This window comes from Mesoplodon mirus, assembly GCF_964341445.2.
Source record: "Mesoplodon mirus genome assembly, chromosome: 8".
In the NCBI taxonomy this organism is placed as follows: domain Eukaryota; kingdom Metazoa; phylum Chordata; class Mammalia; order Artiodactyla; family Ziphiidae; genus Mesoplodon; species Mesoplodon mirus.
Genome location: NC_138984.1, coordinates 88,054,413 through 88,071,101, shown reverse-complemented (window position 1 = coordinate 88,071,101; position 16,689 = coordinate 88,054,413). Strand labels below are relative to the sequence as shown.

At 43.1% G+C, this 16,689-nt stretch overlaps 1 long non-coding RNA gene and 1 pseudogene across 2 annotated transcripts in view; both read left to right on the top strand.

Moving 5' to 3' along the window:
- Positions 1-1,590, top strand: part of LOC309809595 — a 55,967-nt gene extending 54,377 nt beyond the window's left edge. The window contains exons 3-4 of the long non-coding RNA XR_014294878.1: positions 76-166; positions 1,169-1,590. This is a non-coding gene — a long non-coding RNA (uncharacterized lncRNA). The remainder of the gene's footprint in view (positions 1-75; positions 167-1,168) is intronic.
- An 8,270-nt stretch (positions 1,591-9,860) lies between these two features.
- LOC309809373 (DNA replication complex GINS protein PSF2-like) lies at positions 9,861-10,537 on the top strand (annotated as a pseudogene). The gene has a single exon. The product of its transcript is annotated as a DNA replication complex GINS protein PSF2-like (transcript).
- Positions 10,538-16,689: the final 6,152 nt, after the last annotated feature.

Genomic DNA, 16,689 nt, shown 5'->3' with positions numbered 1-16,689 from the left:
CATAGGCACTCTATTTCTCCTCCTTCTCTTTGGTCCTTGTATTTTTAACCACCTAGTTGAATTTCTATCTTCTAGAACACAACAATTCCTACTTCAAATGACGCTATGCCAGGGATTTCAACCCATCCCACCTGAAGAAGGGGACCATCAACACCTGTGGGACAAGGTAGCTGCCTCTTTCCACTCCCCGCTCTCCACCTCCGCCACTGTAAACAACCCCGAGACCTCTATCTCTGACAGACGCCCGTGCTCAGGTTGAAGCAGTTACAGAAGGCGGACCATCCGCCCTTTGTCTCTTAAAAGATTTTAAGGGTCCAGGCTCCTTGGGGGTGAATGTTGCAGTAGGCAGGTAGTGAGCAAAAAAAGGGGGGCAGGGGCTAGGTGGCAGGAAAGCACACATCTTGTAAACAGCGGGGGTCCATGGGCAGACAGAGAAAAGCAGGAACCTCTACACTGATAGGAAACCACACATTTTGGGGTGATAAGTGTCCTGGAGACAAAGAAAGATGGGAAAAGGCGGGAATCTCCAGTGTCCGAATGTAACCTTTTGCTGGGTATTCGCTCATTATGATAAAATAAGCCTTGCAGATAAGTACCCATCAGGCACCGATGCCATGACACTTCCGATCAAAGCTAAATGAGGACAAGAACCCTTCTCCCCTGGGGAAGGTGGTGCTGGGATGAAAATCAGGGGATACGAACCCCAAACCCCTCCCTCCCCAGTGAATATTCCTCCCCTTCATTTGTACGCCCCACATAACCGGTTTGCCAAAGAAACTCTGGGCAGCTACTCACCTGAGACTGCCTGCTCTCACCTTGGGAGGGTACTATCACTTACATAAAACCTCCCTTTACTTACTTTCCTGACCTCCCTGACTCCTTTCTGAAGTCTTTCTGCGACGACAAGACACCGGGAAGAAGTGTAGCTCTGTTACTAATGAGAATGGTGGAAGGACTCTGGCAAAGCCAAGATCGTGCGTGTGTGTACACACTCTTGCACGTGCATGCACGCACACACACGTGGCATGCACACGCACGTGCACACGCATGTGCGTGGCCATGCGGGTGTGAGTGAGGGTGTGTGTCCTGTGGGATGTTTAATTAAAGGTGGAGGCAGGCTTGGCAGGGAGCCCTGTTGGTAAACAATGTCTGTTTGTAACCTCCTCAGGAATTACCTAGGAAGTGGAAGGACCTGAAAAGATTGTGCGTGAAGTACCCCCTTGGCCGTCCAATGAAGTGTCTGTTATCAGAAGGAAATGTGTACTTTTTGAGGCGAGATCAGTTATGTGCTCTGAACCGAATGATTTTTTGTTTTTTTTTCTGATAACAAGCTGGTGGTAAGCTTCACTGAACTGAGAAATTGTAAACTCTTAGAAAAAGCTGTCTAAAGATAACAATTCAATGTTTCTCCGTAATGTATTCTGGATGAATCTGATAATTTAAAGCCCACTGCACCAAAATGGGAGTGGTGCTTGCATCCTCTTTATCTTCAATTATGTCTAATCTGTTTCTAATTCAAACACTGTGCTGCTGTTGTCCGATCAAATATAGATTTTAAATGTTTTATGCTTCTCCGCTGGGAAGTTTTAAAATGAATGCGGGCTGTCTGTCAGGACGGTGCCAGTTGAATCTAATAAAGTTTTAAATAAATTTAAAGGAAATAAAAGAGTACTTAAAAATGAAATGATTCATGGTTCATGAGATGGAAGATGTTTAATGAATGGCAGTTGGGGAAAAGTTATGGTAGAGTCTCCGTGGATCACCTGCTTCACCTCTACAGAACTCTCCTTGAATAAATGCATCGTGTCTTTCAGCTCACAAGGCAGGTTAAAAATCAAGTCATCTGGGCTTCCCTGGTGGCGCAGTGGTTGGGAGTCCACCTGCCGATGCAGGAGACACGGGTTCGTGCCCCGGTCTGGGAGGATCCCACATGCTGCGGAGCTGCTGGGCCCGTGAGCCATGGCCGCTAAGCCTGCGCGTCCGGAGCCTGCGCTCCGCAACGGGAGAGGCCACAGCAGTAAGAGGTCACAGCAGTGAGAGGCCCGCATACCGCAAAAAAAAAAAAAAAAAAAAAAAAAAAAAATCAAGTCATCTTTAGGTTTGATGCAAACAGGGCCTCATAAGCATATGGGCACCGGGACTATAATCCACGGGTTTTCATTCCACATCATGACACTCTGTCATAGCAAACAGATTGGAAAACACAGTTGCAGTTTTCAGTCACCGAATAGGATGCAGTTCTTACTGTTATTAGAATTGTTTTTTTCTCCACTGATTTATGTAGATGCACTCCAGGTAGCTGAGTACTGTGGAATACCAAAGCAGAAAAGTGTTCGAGGATAATGTTGGGCATCGTCTGACCTGGGACCCCAGGGGCTGTTGCTGGGGTTATATTTGTAGAAATGCTACCCTGATAAAACTTTTGAGACCTCTTCTTAGATTTATTAATTTAGAGAAAGCAAGGAAGAAATGTTTTATTAGAGCTCAGAAAATGTTTCTGTCTTATAAAATTGCCATTTCATAGTCAGGAATGTTTAACTGGGGCTTAAAGGTGAAGACACTGGAGCAATTTGTCATCATGTAGATTTTTCTTGGGTTTGCTTCTAATCCTTTTTGGACTGCCAACGGGGATGTCTTTTGCTGCCTTGGATGTCTCTCCTGATTTGGTTTTGGAAGGGTTTTTCCAGAGTATCCTTTAAATGATAATTAGAATTTGTGCTTAATAGCAAAAGCCATTGAAGTTTTAACACCATAATCCTTCTAGGTCCCCATCCTCCCTCTCCCCCAAGTTTATCTTAAGAGCAACTATATTTTTATCTAGGGTAAGACCCTAGCATGATAAAGAATAGTAGGACTAAGCTGATTCTTAGGAGGAAAAAAAAAGTCATTTTACTGATCTCTTAGCTCACTTTGGCTTGACCCATTTACAAAACTGACATTTAAAAAATCTAAGAAAAAGGGCTTCCCTGGTGGCGCAGTGGTTAAGAATCTGCCTGCCAATGCAGGGGACACGGGTTTGAGCCCTGGTCCGGGAAGGTCCCACTCTGGCATACAGAGTGAAGTAAGTCAGAAAGAGAAAGACAAATACCGTATGCTAACACATATATATGGAATTTAAGAAAAAAAAAATGTCATGAAGAACCTAGGGGTAAAACAGGAATAAAGACACAGACCTACTTGAGAATGGACTTGAGGATATGGGGAGGGGGAAGGGTAAGCTGAGACAAAGCAAAAGAGAGGCATGGACATATATACAGTACCAAACGTAAGGTAGATAGATAGTGGGAAGCAGCCACATAGCACAGGGAGATCAGCTCGGTGCTTTGTGACCGCCTGGAGGGGTGGGATAGGGAAGGTGGGAGGGAGGGAGATGCAAGAGGGAAGGGATGTGGGAACAGATGTATATGTATGACTGATTCACCTTGTTATAAAGCAGAAACTAAAAAAAAAAAAAAAAAAAAAAAAGAGACATGGGCTTCCCTGGTGGCGCGGTGGTTAAGAATACACCTGCCAATGCAGGGGACACAGGTTCGAGCCCTGGTCCAGGAAGATCCCACATGCCACGGAGCAACTAAGCCCGTGCCCCACAACTACTGAGCCTGCGCTCTAGAGCCCGTGAGCCACAACTACTGAGCCGCATGCCACAATTACTGAAGCCCGCTTGCCTAGAGCCCACGCTCTGCAACAAGAGAAACCACTGCAATGAGAAGCCCACACACTGCAACCAAGAGTAGCCCCTGCTCGCCACAACTAGAGAAAGCCCGCCTGCAGCAACGAGGACCCAATGCAGCCAAAAATAAATAAATAAATATATTAACAAACAAACAAACAAAAGAGTCATGTACCACAATGTTCATTGCAGCACTATTTACAATAGCCAGGAGATGGAAACAACCTAAGTGTCCATCATCGGATGAATGGATAAAGAAGATGTAGCACATATATACAATGGAATATTACTCAGCCATAAAAAGAAATGAAATTGAGTTATTTGTAGTGAGGTGGATAGACCTAGAGTCTGTCATACAGAGTGAAGTAAGTCAGTAAGTCAGAAAGAGAAAAACAAATACCATATGCTAACACATATATATGGAATCTAAAAAAAAAATGATTCTGAAGAACCTAAGGGCAGGACAGGAATAAAGACGCAGACATAGAGAATGGATTTGAGGATGAGGGGAGAGGGAAGGGTAGGCCAGGACGAAGTGAGAGAGTGGCGTGGACATATCTACACTACCAAATGTAAAATAGATAGCTAGTGGGAAACAGCTGCATAGCACAGGGAGATTAGCTTGGTGCTTTGTGTCCACCTAGAGGGGTGGGATAGGGAGGGTGGGAGGGAGACGCAAGAGGGAGGAAATATGGGGATATATGTATACGTATAGTTGATTCGCTTTGTTATACAGCAGAAACTAACACAACATTGTAAAGCAATTATACTCCAATAAAGATGTTAAAAAAAAATCATGGGCCCGTGTGAAGCAAAGTGATTTATCAATGACAATTTAGAATAATAGGTAGAGAGGAGCTATTTTTGTATTTGTTATTGTCCATCAGGGCATGGGAAGATTTGATTCATCACAGTGTCAGGCACGATCTATTCCTATCAGATCCAGACGCCATCTCTTTGTGTTCTTTATTGTTAATTGCACTGGACCTAGATAATTTTGTGTCTCCCATGCATGATGAAAGGTAGCAATGATGTTATTATAATGCATGGCTCTTCAGAACCTGCTTGTGGTTTGCGGTTCCCTAATACCATTTATTTAATTCTGGTTACAGCATCACTCAGGAATCCATTAGTTCAAGGAATGTCCATCCCCTGTCCAGCATGGCTCAAGATGAATCAGGGAAAGCATGGCATTGCCACCCCCATCCAAGGCAAGAGACATAGGTTGGAAGGGCCCCTGGTATAGGGAACAACAGGCTCAAAAACCCTTGGAGAAAAAGTGAGTCTCCTTGAGGACTGCCTGACACGTGGCACAGAGCCCGTGGAAGATACGGGGTGCCCCGCCTGGGGTCCAGCAGTGGAGTCACATGGACTAAAGGATGCCTGCCACCACGCCTGCTGCCTGCAGGTGCCATGGGCCAGAGGTAGTACCATGGTTGGAGCCAAGTCACACAGCTCAAGTCCAGAGGGTCAGCAGTGGACCACCAGTAATCCAGCACCCAGAACTCATCCTCCTTCGCTGACCCAAACAAGCCCCAATTCAGCACCATTCTGGCAGCCAATCTCACAGGATCCAATGAAAGAAATGCTGCGCTACCAGCAGGAGAAAACTGCTGCCAGGACACCCTCGTGGAGCCAGAGCTGAGTCACAGGACCCACAGACACGAGGCTCTGAGCTCCTCGAGGCAACAGCAAGGGTAGAGGGTCAGAGAGAAACAGAAGCCCCCCAGAGTCCTGGTCCTGGCTCACAGCAGTACTGCAAGCCCACTGGCCTCAGACACCTCAGGGGGACTGTGAAATTTTTGAGGAAGGCACCTAAAACCCAAGGCCCCCTAAGTGTGGGGTACAGGGCAGAGGGCCATTTGTCCCTGTCTAAGGGTAGAACAGTAACTCACCTCACAGATCTCTCCCTGTTTCATGTGTATCCATTTGGTATTCACCCTTGATCGGGAATTCTTTAAAGAGAAGGATTACTTCACAAACGTTTTCTGTATCGGTCACAGACCCCAGCACCATGCTAGATTCATACCTGTTGCCCAGTGGGTAACTGCAGACCCAGGGACTGGCTGAATTGTTTCCCTGGAAGCAGAGTCAGAGAAATGCTGGCTTGGGGGGGGGGGTGACATTTGCAGAAACACCACACAAGAAGCTGATGTTGAATCATTAAATTTCCCCTTTGCGTGAACCTTCTGGTCTGGTGTGCAATCATCAAACAGCCTCTTGTATGACAACTAGGACTCCTGCTGTTCCATCCATATGCTTCTACACTAACATTCTGAACTATCCTTTTAGCAATGCCTAAGAATATGGATGTTATCTTGTAGCCTAGAATCTTTTTAATACTCTGAAAAATCGTTTTCTGTATCTATGTCCTAATAATATATCTCATCATCTTTTTGCGACGAGTGTATGTTTCTGTGTGTGTCTGTGTGTGTGTGTGTGTGTCTGTGTGTATTTCTTCCACTGGCTTTCATGGGAAAACACTGAAACAATTAATTGCTCTACCCAGGCTTCTACTTCTCTTTCTCTCTCCTGCTCTCAATCTTCTGGACAATTTAGCCTTTCCCTCCTGTTTTGCCATTTCACAGTGAAACGGCAGTGTTTCCACTTTGGAGTGTCATTTCATTACATTTCTAAAGCAACAATCCTGCATCCCCAAATTAACTCTTGTCTGGCGGGAAGTGTAAATGGCTTATGAACGCATAATGCACTTCGTCAAAAAAAAATCCTCACTGTAATGTATATTTCCTCCTTGTTGTGCTTGGGGCATCAATTAATGTCAAAAGCCTGACAATCCCCTGAACACATCCCTTTGACTACTGATACTGGTGTGACATTTCCTGACATGTGGGCAATGTTTTCTACATGTGGCTCACTCCTCTTGCCCTTGATTTCCATGACACTCTTGTACTTGTTTCCTATTCCCTTCTCCTTCTGGGGACAAAGAGTGTAACAGAAGTGGGTTCTTCACAGACTATAAACCTCATGGTATTTCTTTCTCTTTTTCTTTCTTTCTTTCTCTCTCTCCTTTTCCATAAGAAACTTACTCAAACTTGAAAAATAGTAAAACAGTACTATTTCAACCTTTTCTCCTACATTCTCCTAGTTATTCAGTGGTTAGGTTCTAAAGAAAGTCTTCACCCACTAAGCTTCCAAAAATGACAAGTTCAGAATAAGAGGCCAAGATTTTCTTAGTTTTTTTTAAAAAAATAGTCTATATGTAACAAAAAGGACTTCCATTTTCAAAGGATATACATGGAATACTCTCCAAAAACAGAAACTGAGACTAAGCAGACCCACCCTGAGTCAGTTAGACAGGGTAGGGTTGACCCCTAGGAAAATAAGCCTGATTCACTTTCCTGTATGCATAGACAGAAGTTGTGCTGGGGTGGAAACAGAGAGAGGAGTTCAGAGATGAGTTACAGGGAAATCGTATAATCTGGGTTCACAGGGGACCACAGGCAGCATTTCTTGTTCTAAAGGCCCTACTGGCCACTGGCATTCTGGAAAACCCTTAGAGAGAGCCCCCTGTGTGCGGGTACTCGAGTACTCTGCCCTCATGCCTGCATCCTCTCTTGTTCTTCCTAGTTGGAATGTCAGTGGTAACTTCAGTCACAAAAGCATAACTGATGCCCAGTGGGAAAATCTAACATACACTTTTAGAACATAGAATTGTTTACTCACTGAGCAGTCCTACACATCTTGAGATGGATGGAAAACACAAACCAGTCAGAAAGAAACCAAAGGGAAACACCACTACAAATAAATGGGGAGATTTTTCTTGCATCCCTACAGAGTTTGTGTGAGAAAAAAAAAATTGCTTGTTTATAGAAATTTGACCTTAAAACCTCAAAATAAAGAAAGATGCAATTTGAAAGAAATGCCTTTTTCTTAGATTTTTAAAATAATTATTAGCTTTTCTTTATTTAAAAATTTATTTATTTATTTTATTTATTATTTTTGTTTATTTATTTATTAGTTTTGGCTGTGTTGGGTCTTCGTTGCTGTGCGCGGGCTTTCTCTAGTTGCCGCGAGCAGGGGCTACTCTTTGTTGCAGTGCGCGGGCCTCTCACTGCGGTGGCCTCCCCCGTTGCAAAGCACGGGCTCTAGAGTGCGCAGGTTCCAGTAGATGTGGCATGTGGGCTCAGTAGTTGTGGCTCGCGGGCTCTAGAGCGCAGGCTCAGCAGTTGTGGTGCACGGGCCTAGTTGCTCCGTCTATCCACCTCATTACAAATAGCTCAGTTTCATTTCTTTTTATGGCTGAGTAATATTCCATTGTATATATGTGCCACATCTTCTTTATCCATTCATCCGATGATGGACACTTAGGTTGTTTCCATCTCCTGGCTATTGTACATAGAGCAGCAATGAACATTGTGGTACATGACTCTTTTTGAATTCTGGTTTTCTCAGGGTATATGCCCAGTAGTGGGATTGCTGGGTCATATGATAGTTTTATTTTTAGTTTTTTAAGGAACCTCCATACTGTTCTCCATAGTGGCTGTATTAATTTACATTTCCACCAAGAGTGCAAGAGGGTTCCCTTTTCTCCACACCCTCTCCAGCATTTATTGTTTGTAGATTTTTGATGATGGCCATTCTGACTGGTGTGAGGTGATACCTCATTGTAGTTTTGTTTTGCGTTTCTCTAATGATTAATGATGTTGAGTATCCTTTCATGTGTTGGTTGGCAATCTGTATATCTTCTTTGGAGAAATGTCTATTTAGGTCTTCTGCCCATTTTTGGATTGGGTTGTTTGTTTTTTTGATATTAAGCTGCGTGAGCTGCTTGTATATTTTGGAAGGCCCATGAATTTTATATATTTTGTATATTTTGGAAGGCCCATGAATTTTATATATTTTGGAAGGCCCATGAAATTTATATTTTTAAATCAAAATGAAAAATAGTTGCCTGAGACCTCAAACACCTTAGAGATGTCCCTGGCAGGGTTTAATTAAATACAGAACTAGTGTTCTAGCTGCTTATCACAGATTTAGTAAGCATTTACTTTATTATAATTTTTTAATTCTTAAATATGAAACATTTTAAAACCCAGAAAATATACAAAATAAAATAAGACTTATGAATCCACTACCCTACCATTTTGCTAATATTTGCTTCAGGTTTTCAAAATAAGTAAATCATGATGAATACAATGAAAATGTACCCCCAATCTCTTCCCCCTTCTTCCTTTTGCAGAGGTAGCCTGTCTCCTGATGGCGGTAACATCTTAGTATGAGATCCTCTAGAAGCAGATCCAGAGGCAAGGATTTGAGTGCAAGTAGTTTATTTGAGAATTGTGGGGTGGGGAATTGATACTGGGAAGGAAAAGAAGTTAATGCATGTGCTGATGAGCAGGTTATCCTTGTGGGCAACTGGGACTCAATCCCATAAGGGACTTTGGGGGCCTGTGTAGGCAAGCCTCAGAGTTTTTCCATCTGAGGGCTAAGGAAGCTGGTGTGTTTACCCATCAACTCCCTTTGTCATTGGTTGTAGACTCCTCGGCATTCAGGCCTGCCCCGTGAGGGGCTGAGCATTCTCCTCCAGCCTTCAGGTAGAGTGGAAGGTGTTTGCACTAAGAAGCTGGAGGGTTCAGGAATAATGAGCTTGGAGGAAATATGGGCGGGGTCCTGCCAGCACCTGCTGTAGCCAGTACTATTCCCTGGCATGGTGTACTCTCTACATCTGTACATATCAAAACGACAACATAGAGTATTGTCCTATGGGTTTTTAAAGTTTTAAATAAATGGCATCATGCTGAACACATTTTCTACAACTTGCTTTTTTTTTAAACTCAAAATTATATACTTGAGATTTATCCATGTTGAAATATGTAGATGTAAATCATTTATTTTAGCAGCTCTTTGTGTTCAAGTGTTTGAATAAACTACTTTCCATTTACCCAATTGATAGCTTGTTTCCATTCGTTCTTATATAATAGACATCTTCACATCCACGTGAGCTCGTGTTTTCTCTATGAGATTCCTGAAAAGCAGATTGCTGCTCACAGGGTAGTCACAGCTTCATGTTTACTGGGTATTGCCAAATTGTTCTACAAGATATTTATGCCAATTTATATTACAGAAAGCGGCATGAAGAATTTCTTTGTCTGCACATCTATGCCAACATTCCTGATATGATAAGATTTGTTCATTTTTGGCGAGTCTCGGGCTGGCCGTGGGCGCAGCCATGGTCGCGGCTGAGGTGGAGTTTCTGGCCAAATAGGATCCGGTCACCATAATCCTGAACTTCAGTCTGGACAAGATCCACCTCATCGAGGGTGGCCTGGGGCCTTTCAACCCCGGCTTACCGGTGCAGGCGCCTCTGTGGCTGGCGATCAACCTGAAACAGAGACGGAAGTGTCGGCTGCTCACCGCCTGCCCCACCAGCCCCAGTGGATGGACGTGGAAAAGTTGGAGAAGATTAGGGATCATGAATGAAATGAAGAAACTTTTACCCCTATGCCCAGCCCTTACTACATGGAGCTCATCACACTCCTGTTAAATCACGCGTCGGACTATATCCTGAAAGCAGATGAGATCTGGACCCTGATCAAGGACGTGCGGGATGCTCGTATAGCCAAGCTCTGGGTGTCTGCCAACAGCTTCATGAGACAGCAGGAGGCACCTGCCAAGCTGGATAACCTGACCTTGACAGAGAGCAACACCAGCGGGGCTTTCCTCACACAAGCGCTCAATCACATGTACAAACTCCACATGAACCTGCAACCTTCTGATAGTGCTCAGTCTCAGGACTTCCAGGGAGGGACTGGTTTGTCAAGGCCTGTGTCTGCCAGCAGGAAGCTCACTGGGTGGTGTTTGAGTGCTCAGGATGTGACAAAGGTACTCACATTTCTGGAGTTTTAGAACAACTTTTGAGTGTATGAAAAAAAGTGTACTAAAGAAAGGAATGGGTTTATAACCTTGTTGGAAAGAAACAGGCTTGTGCTTAGTCCTCGAGACATTCTGTAATTCCACATCTGTATCAGGGAGCCAGGTGTCCTTTTATGGGGGAAAAGAAATTCATTAGCAGAACAAGTGATTTCCCTAGCAGAGCCCCATGTCTCCTGCATGGGACTGTCACGTGCAGGTGAGTGTTCGGTGATGTCAGGTGTTGCTTTTAAGGTAGAGATATAGCAGGATGGTGACGTGGCTTCGGCCTTTTTTTTTTCTTCCCTTCTTTTTTTTTTTCTTTTTTTGCGGTACGCGGGCCTCTCACTGCTGTGGCCTCTCCCGTTGCGGAGCTCAGGCTCTGGACGTGCAGGCTCAGTGGCCATGGCTCACGGGCCTAGCTGCTCCGCAGCATGTGGGATCTTCCCGGACCGGGGCACAAACCCGTGTCCCCTGCATCGGCAGGCGGACCCTCAACCACTGCACCACCAGGGAAGCCCTTTTTCTTCCCTTCCTGATCCTGATCTCTTGGGCTAAATTTAGAATTTCCTACAGAGGTTGTTCACCCAGAGAAAGACAGCAGATGAGTGGCTAGTGAGGGTGACCTATGTTTATCATGTACGCCCTGATGCACAATGAAGATGGAATAAACCCCCCCAAATGAAAGAAAAGATTTATTAATTTTTGCCTATCTGATAGATTGAAATGGTACTTTATTATTATGATGTTTTAAATGTTCATGTCCCTTAGTTCAGGTGAGGTTGGGCATATTTTGTTACGTGTATTGGGCATTTGAATATTCTCTTTTGTGCGTTTCCTGTTCATCTCCTGTGTCTTTTTTTTTATTGGGTTGTTCATATTTTTCTTAGCAATTTGTAGACATTCTGTACATATCCAGGACATTAATACTTTGGGAAACAAACATCTCTTTCTGTTCTGTGGCTTATCTTTTCACATTGTTTATGGCATTTTTCAATCATAAAAAATTTTTAATTTTAATGTAGTCAGATCTAACAGTGTCTCCCTTTATACATTGTTTGGCTTTTCATTTAAGAAATTTTTCCTTATCCTGATGCCATAAACGTATCCTGTGTTTGCATCTAAAAGTTCTAGTCTCATTTTTAATCTATGGGCCTTTAGCCCATCTATGGGGTGAGGTACGAATCTAATTTTATAGCCCGTGGTCTTAGACCCATTTATTGAGTAATCCATCCTGTTCCCATTGACTTGTAGTCCCACTTTGGATTTTCTTTTTTATGTGAGTCTGTTTCTAGGCCTTCTTTCTTTTCATTTGTCTTTACTTGCACTGATTTAAATATTATAGTTTTATAATAATCTTTCCTATAGTGTGACTCTACCTTTATTGTTTAAATTTTCTTGGCTATTCTTTGTTCTTCACTCTTCTACCTGAATTTCAAGATCACCAAATTATGTGAAATACTCTTTTAGATTTTGATTAAAAGTACATTGAATTTCTAGCATAAATTGGGGAGAGCCATCATCTTTACCTATAGAGTCTTCTTTTTTTTTTTTTTTTGTGAACACGGTATATGTTGTATAGTTTTTCTTTATATCATTTATTAGAGTTTTATAACTCTCCCTTGTATATCTTTTATTAGATTTATTCCTAGATATCTTAAATGCTTTGTTGCTTTTGCAATATGTATTTTTAAAAATTACTTTGTCTAGGGCTTCCCTGGTGGCGCAGTGGTTGAGAGTCCGCCTGCTGATGCAGGGGACCCGGGTTCGTGCCCCAGTCCGGGAGGATCCCACATGCCGCGGAACGACTGGGCCCGTGAGCCATGGCCGCTGAGCCTGCGCGTCCGGAGCCTGTGCTCCACAACGGGAGAGGCCACAGCAGTGACAGGCCCGCGTACCGCAAAAAAAAAAAAAAAAAAAAAATTGATTCTGATGAACCTAGGGGCAGGACAGGAATAAAGACGCAGACATAGAGAATGGACTTGAGGACACGGGGAGGGGGAAGGGTAAACTGGGACGAAGTGAGAGAGTAACATTGACATATAAATACTACCAAATATAAAATAGATAGCTAGTGGGAAGCTGCTGCATAGCACAGGGAGATCAGCTCAGTGCTTTGTGTCCACCTAGAGGGGTGGGATAGGGAGGGTGGGAGGGAGATGCAAGAGGGAGGGGATATGGGGATTATGTATACATATAGCTAATTCACTTTGTTATACAGCAGAAACTAACACAACATTGTACAGCAATTATACTCCAATAAAGATGTTAAAAAAAGTAAAGTACAGAAAACAACTTAGAGGACAGCCAGCTTTTTTTGTTTAAAGAATGTTCATGAATTGTTCAAAATCAACTTAGTAATCTTTAGTATAGTTGTATTATCATTTTCGCTAATAAGGTATGTTCTAAGAGGGGGAAAAAGACTCATAGATGCTTCCTTAAATAAAAAGTATTTGCTTACGATACTAGCCTAGTTTTCAACATCACTTTTCACAAAGGAACTCGGTGGAAGCATTTTCTCATATTTACTTCCTTCTTCTTCACCGCCCCCCCCCCCCGCCCCCATCTCTACCTCTGGTCATAGATTTAGTTCCAACAGATTAAATAAAAGAGCAGCACTTGGAAGAAGCATCCAGAGACATGGTCAGGATGAGACTCCTTCTACTTCAGATCAGGCAAAGAAAGGCAAAGAGAAAAAATCTCAAAAGCTATCCTTTTTCTCCTTTATTACTTTAAATACGTTTCTAGATTAGAACACAAAGTATGTCTCAAGTAAGGATAGGGCAGCTTTTCCCAACCTGTATTTTACTGAATAGTACTTCACGAGATTTTAAACAGTGTTTGGGTGAAAAAAGGTTTGGAAAGGGGTTCCTTTCAAAGTTCATAAAAGGTTCTGAGACGTCCTGCAGTTGAAAACCTATTTAACTGTATTTAACCCAGTCTTTCCCAACATTTATTTGATTATAAAATCCTTTTGTATGGAGCACCTATTAACGTGCTGCAGAAACACATCATTTGGATAAAAATAGTCTGATTTGAGGGCAGATGTTTCACTTAGTAAAGATTATTCTGAAGTAGTAAAGAGTTAATGAACATCTATCTTAAACCACCTGAAAAGCAATGTCAGAAGATTTAAAAAATGCTGTCAAGAACTCATAAAATATACATTATATTGTGTAGCAATATTGTAAAATGCTGTATGATACATTAAAATCATCAGATTATACCCCATTACCCTACAATCTTCTAATCACATACTTATACATTTTACATTGTATCTGCAAAATGACTCCTGTTATAAATATTGTGCTTGAATTACAGAAGTATGCTATAACCCCAACTATGGAGGATTCCATGAACTAAGAAAGTAACAGCTTCAGATAATGAGAGTGTCAGGGCAAAAGAATGATTAAAAATTATAGCATCACAGAATTTTAGAGCTAAAAGGAACGTTAGAGATAATTTTAATACAACTCCTTCATTTAAGACAAAAGGAAATTGACAATCATTTATGAGGTCCTCAAGAAGAAGAACAGGTGGCAAAAGTGTAGAAAAGATGGAACACTGGGGACAGCATTTTCCCTTATGCGAGAGGTAGAAGAAAGGGTGAAGTGCTCTGGGAAGATGAGGTTAGAATGTTGTGAGAAGGAAGTCTGGATACACGATGGTTGACATACTTATATATGTCAGTATGAAGGTGAAGAATTACACAGACGAGCAATATGATCAGCACAAGACACTCACCTAAGCAGACCAATGGGTCATGGTGAGGAAGAAAGGGTCCTGAAGCCAAGAAGCATCAAGACAGTGACTTACATTTAACCAGTTGCTCACAATGACTACCTAAAGTAAGTAGACACACCCATCTCTGAAAACAGCACTGCTCACCTAGAACCCCATCAAGATCGAATTCAGCCATGCTAATGCTCCACAGTGTACATGCGTTCTCCAGGGTTAGAGACAATTGGATCAGAAGTGGACACTGGCCCAACTTTAACCTCCTCCCCTCTGTGGGATGTGCCTAAGCTGCTGGTGTGTCTAGAAGGACTACCTCCTGCCAGCTGTCTTCTTCCTCCTCCACTAAGAGGAAGCTGCATTTTTCCAGGTAAGTGGAGGGTACATTCCGAAGGGAAACACTTTTCTGTCAGCTCATGGGGTTAGGTTTCTGGCAGATCGTGTGGCCCATTTGCCATTCACTGCAAGTATCTTGAAAGTCTCTATCAGAGAGCAAGCTTTGCACATCTGTTGAATCCAGTGATTGCTTTATATTTAAAGGATGATGTCAGTACTCTGAAGCTGTCAAGTGAGGATGATGGTGCTACATCCTCTGAAGCGGCTCTTTCAGGGTGATTTTTAAATGGTAGATTATTGGCGTTCTTACATGAGAAAAGATTCCGGAAGGGCTAATAAAAACATCCAATGAATAAATCTGTTCTCACACATTAGATAAGCGCTCAGTGTGCCCAGCACATGGCAATCATAATAAACATCTATATGCACTCATTATATTGTATATAATATATAATATTATATTATTGATTATATTATGTCCAATTCCCTTTAAATTGTTTAAATTTTAAAATAGTAATGAAAAGTAAGTTGCTGGGAATTCCCTGGTGGTCCAGGGATTAAGGCTCGGTACTTTCACTGAGATGGCCTGGGTTCAATCCCTAGTTGGGGAACTAAGATCCCGCAAGATGCGTGGCGTGAACCACAAAGAAAAAAAGAAAAGAAAAGTAAATTGTTGAAAAAAGTGACATTTCTGTGATGAGATTTCTTAGGCATATATTTGTAAGTGGAGTTTGTGTGCCTGAAGGAACAAATATTTAATATAAACAATAAAGTCCAGGTATATTTCTTTACTGCACACTTACATCTAGGGGAAAACCAAACAGGCTTAAGGGAAGAGGACTGTGGAGGACAGTGAGATGCACCCCCAGATGCTCTTTCAAGGGACTTGTTGCCCTGGCTGCTGGGAGTGCGGCTGGCACATAGCCTTAGCTGTCAGCCCCTTAGCGTTGCCTCAAGAGTAGAGAGCCACCTCACTAAGGTCATGCCCCTTCCCAGGGCAGCCCACATCCAGTGGCTGATTGATACAGGAGTAAAAGGCTATCTTGCAACAAAACCAGGAGAACCCTCAACTCCTACGACTGGAGGGCTGAGAGAGCTGTGGACCAGGCCCAAGACATAATCATCAGAGTAACTGAGCTCCAAAGATGAGATCTCCTGACCAAGGTAGGACTTCTATATCAAGGTCAGGGCCCCAGTTAGGAAAGAATGGGACCCTGACTACCAGGACGAAGACACTGAGGCTGATAACCTCCCAAATCTTGAATTTTTATGGATGCAATTACTGTAATTGCAATCAGTGGCAAGGTCAAAGTGGATAGCCAGGGGATCCTGACATGCAGAGAATGATGAGATGGCTAAAAGAATGTGATGGATGTGCTTGCCCCCCAGGTGGTCCACTGGTCCACCAAGGGGTGGGTCTTGGTACTCCTTTTCCAAGTTTGATGGTGAATGGGCAAGAGTGGCAACTTAGACCTATCAGGTATGAGGGTCCTGGTCACACCACTCACCCCTCAGGTAAGCCACTGAGCTCAGTGGAGATGCAGGCTGAGGGGGAGTTGAATCTAAAATGGTTAGGAGAGGAGAGTGAAGACGAGAGTCATTTGTGGTCCTGAGGCTGGCTACAGCACTGGAGGCTGTAGTTTCCTGCAGGAAGAGTGGTCCACTGGGATCCCAGAGGAGCTACTTTCAGAACATACATGAAAGTGTGGACCCTACCAGTACCAGTAGTGGCTGAGGTAGACTTCCAGGTGTGCTGTGCAGATCCCCTCTCAGTGAGGGACTTGCAATGTGGGCAGACAGGCTTTCCTGTAAACTGGAAGCCTAAAGGCTTGATTGGACTGGAGTTCAACATGTTTTGGCAAGAACACATTTTGAAAGAGCTGCCTACTTCACACTGTGTTCCCATTCCCAGAAGGTTGTCCCACTTGGATGCTGCCAGGGTTGATCCTTTTTTTTTTTTCTTGGCAAGACTACTTTGTAGATAGTGGTGGGTTCCACGAGGAGGCTCATGGTGTATGACTGTCTGTCTTTCTGTGATGTGAGCACCCACCAATGATTATTGCCTTGATTCATTTATC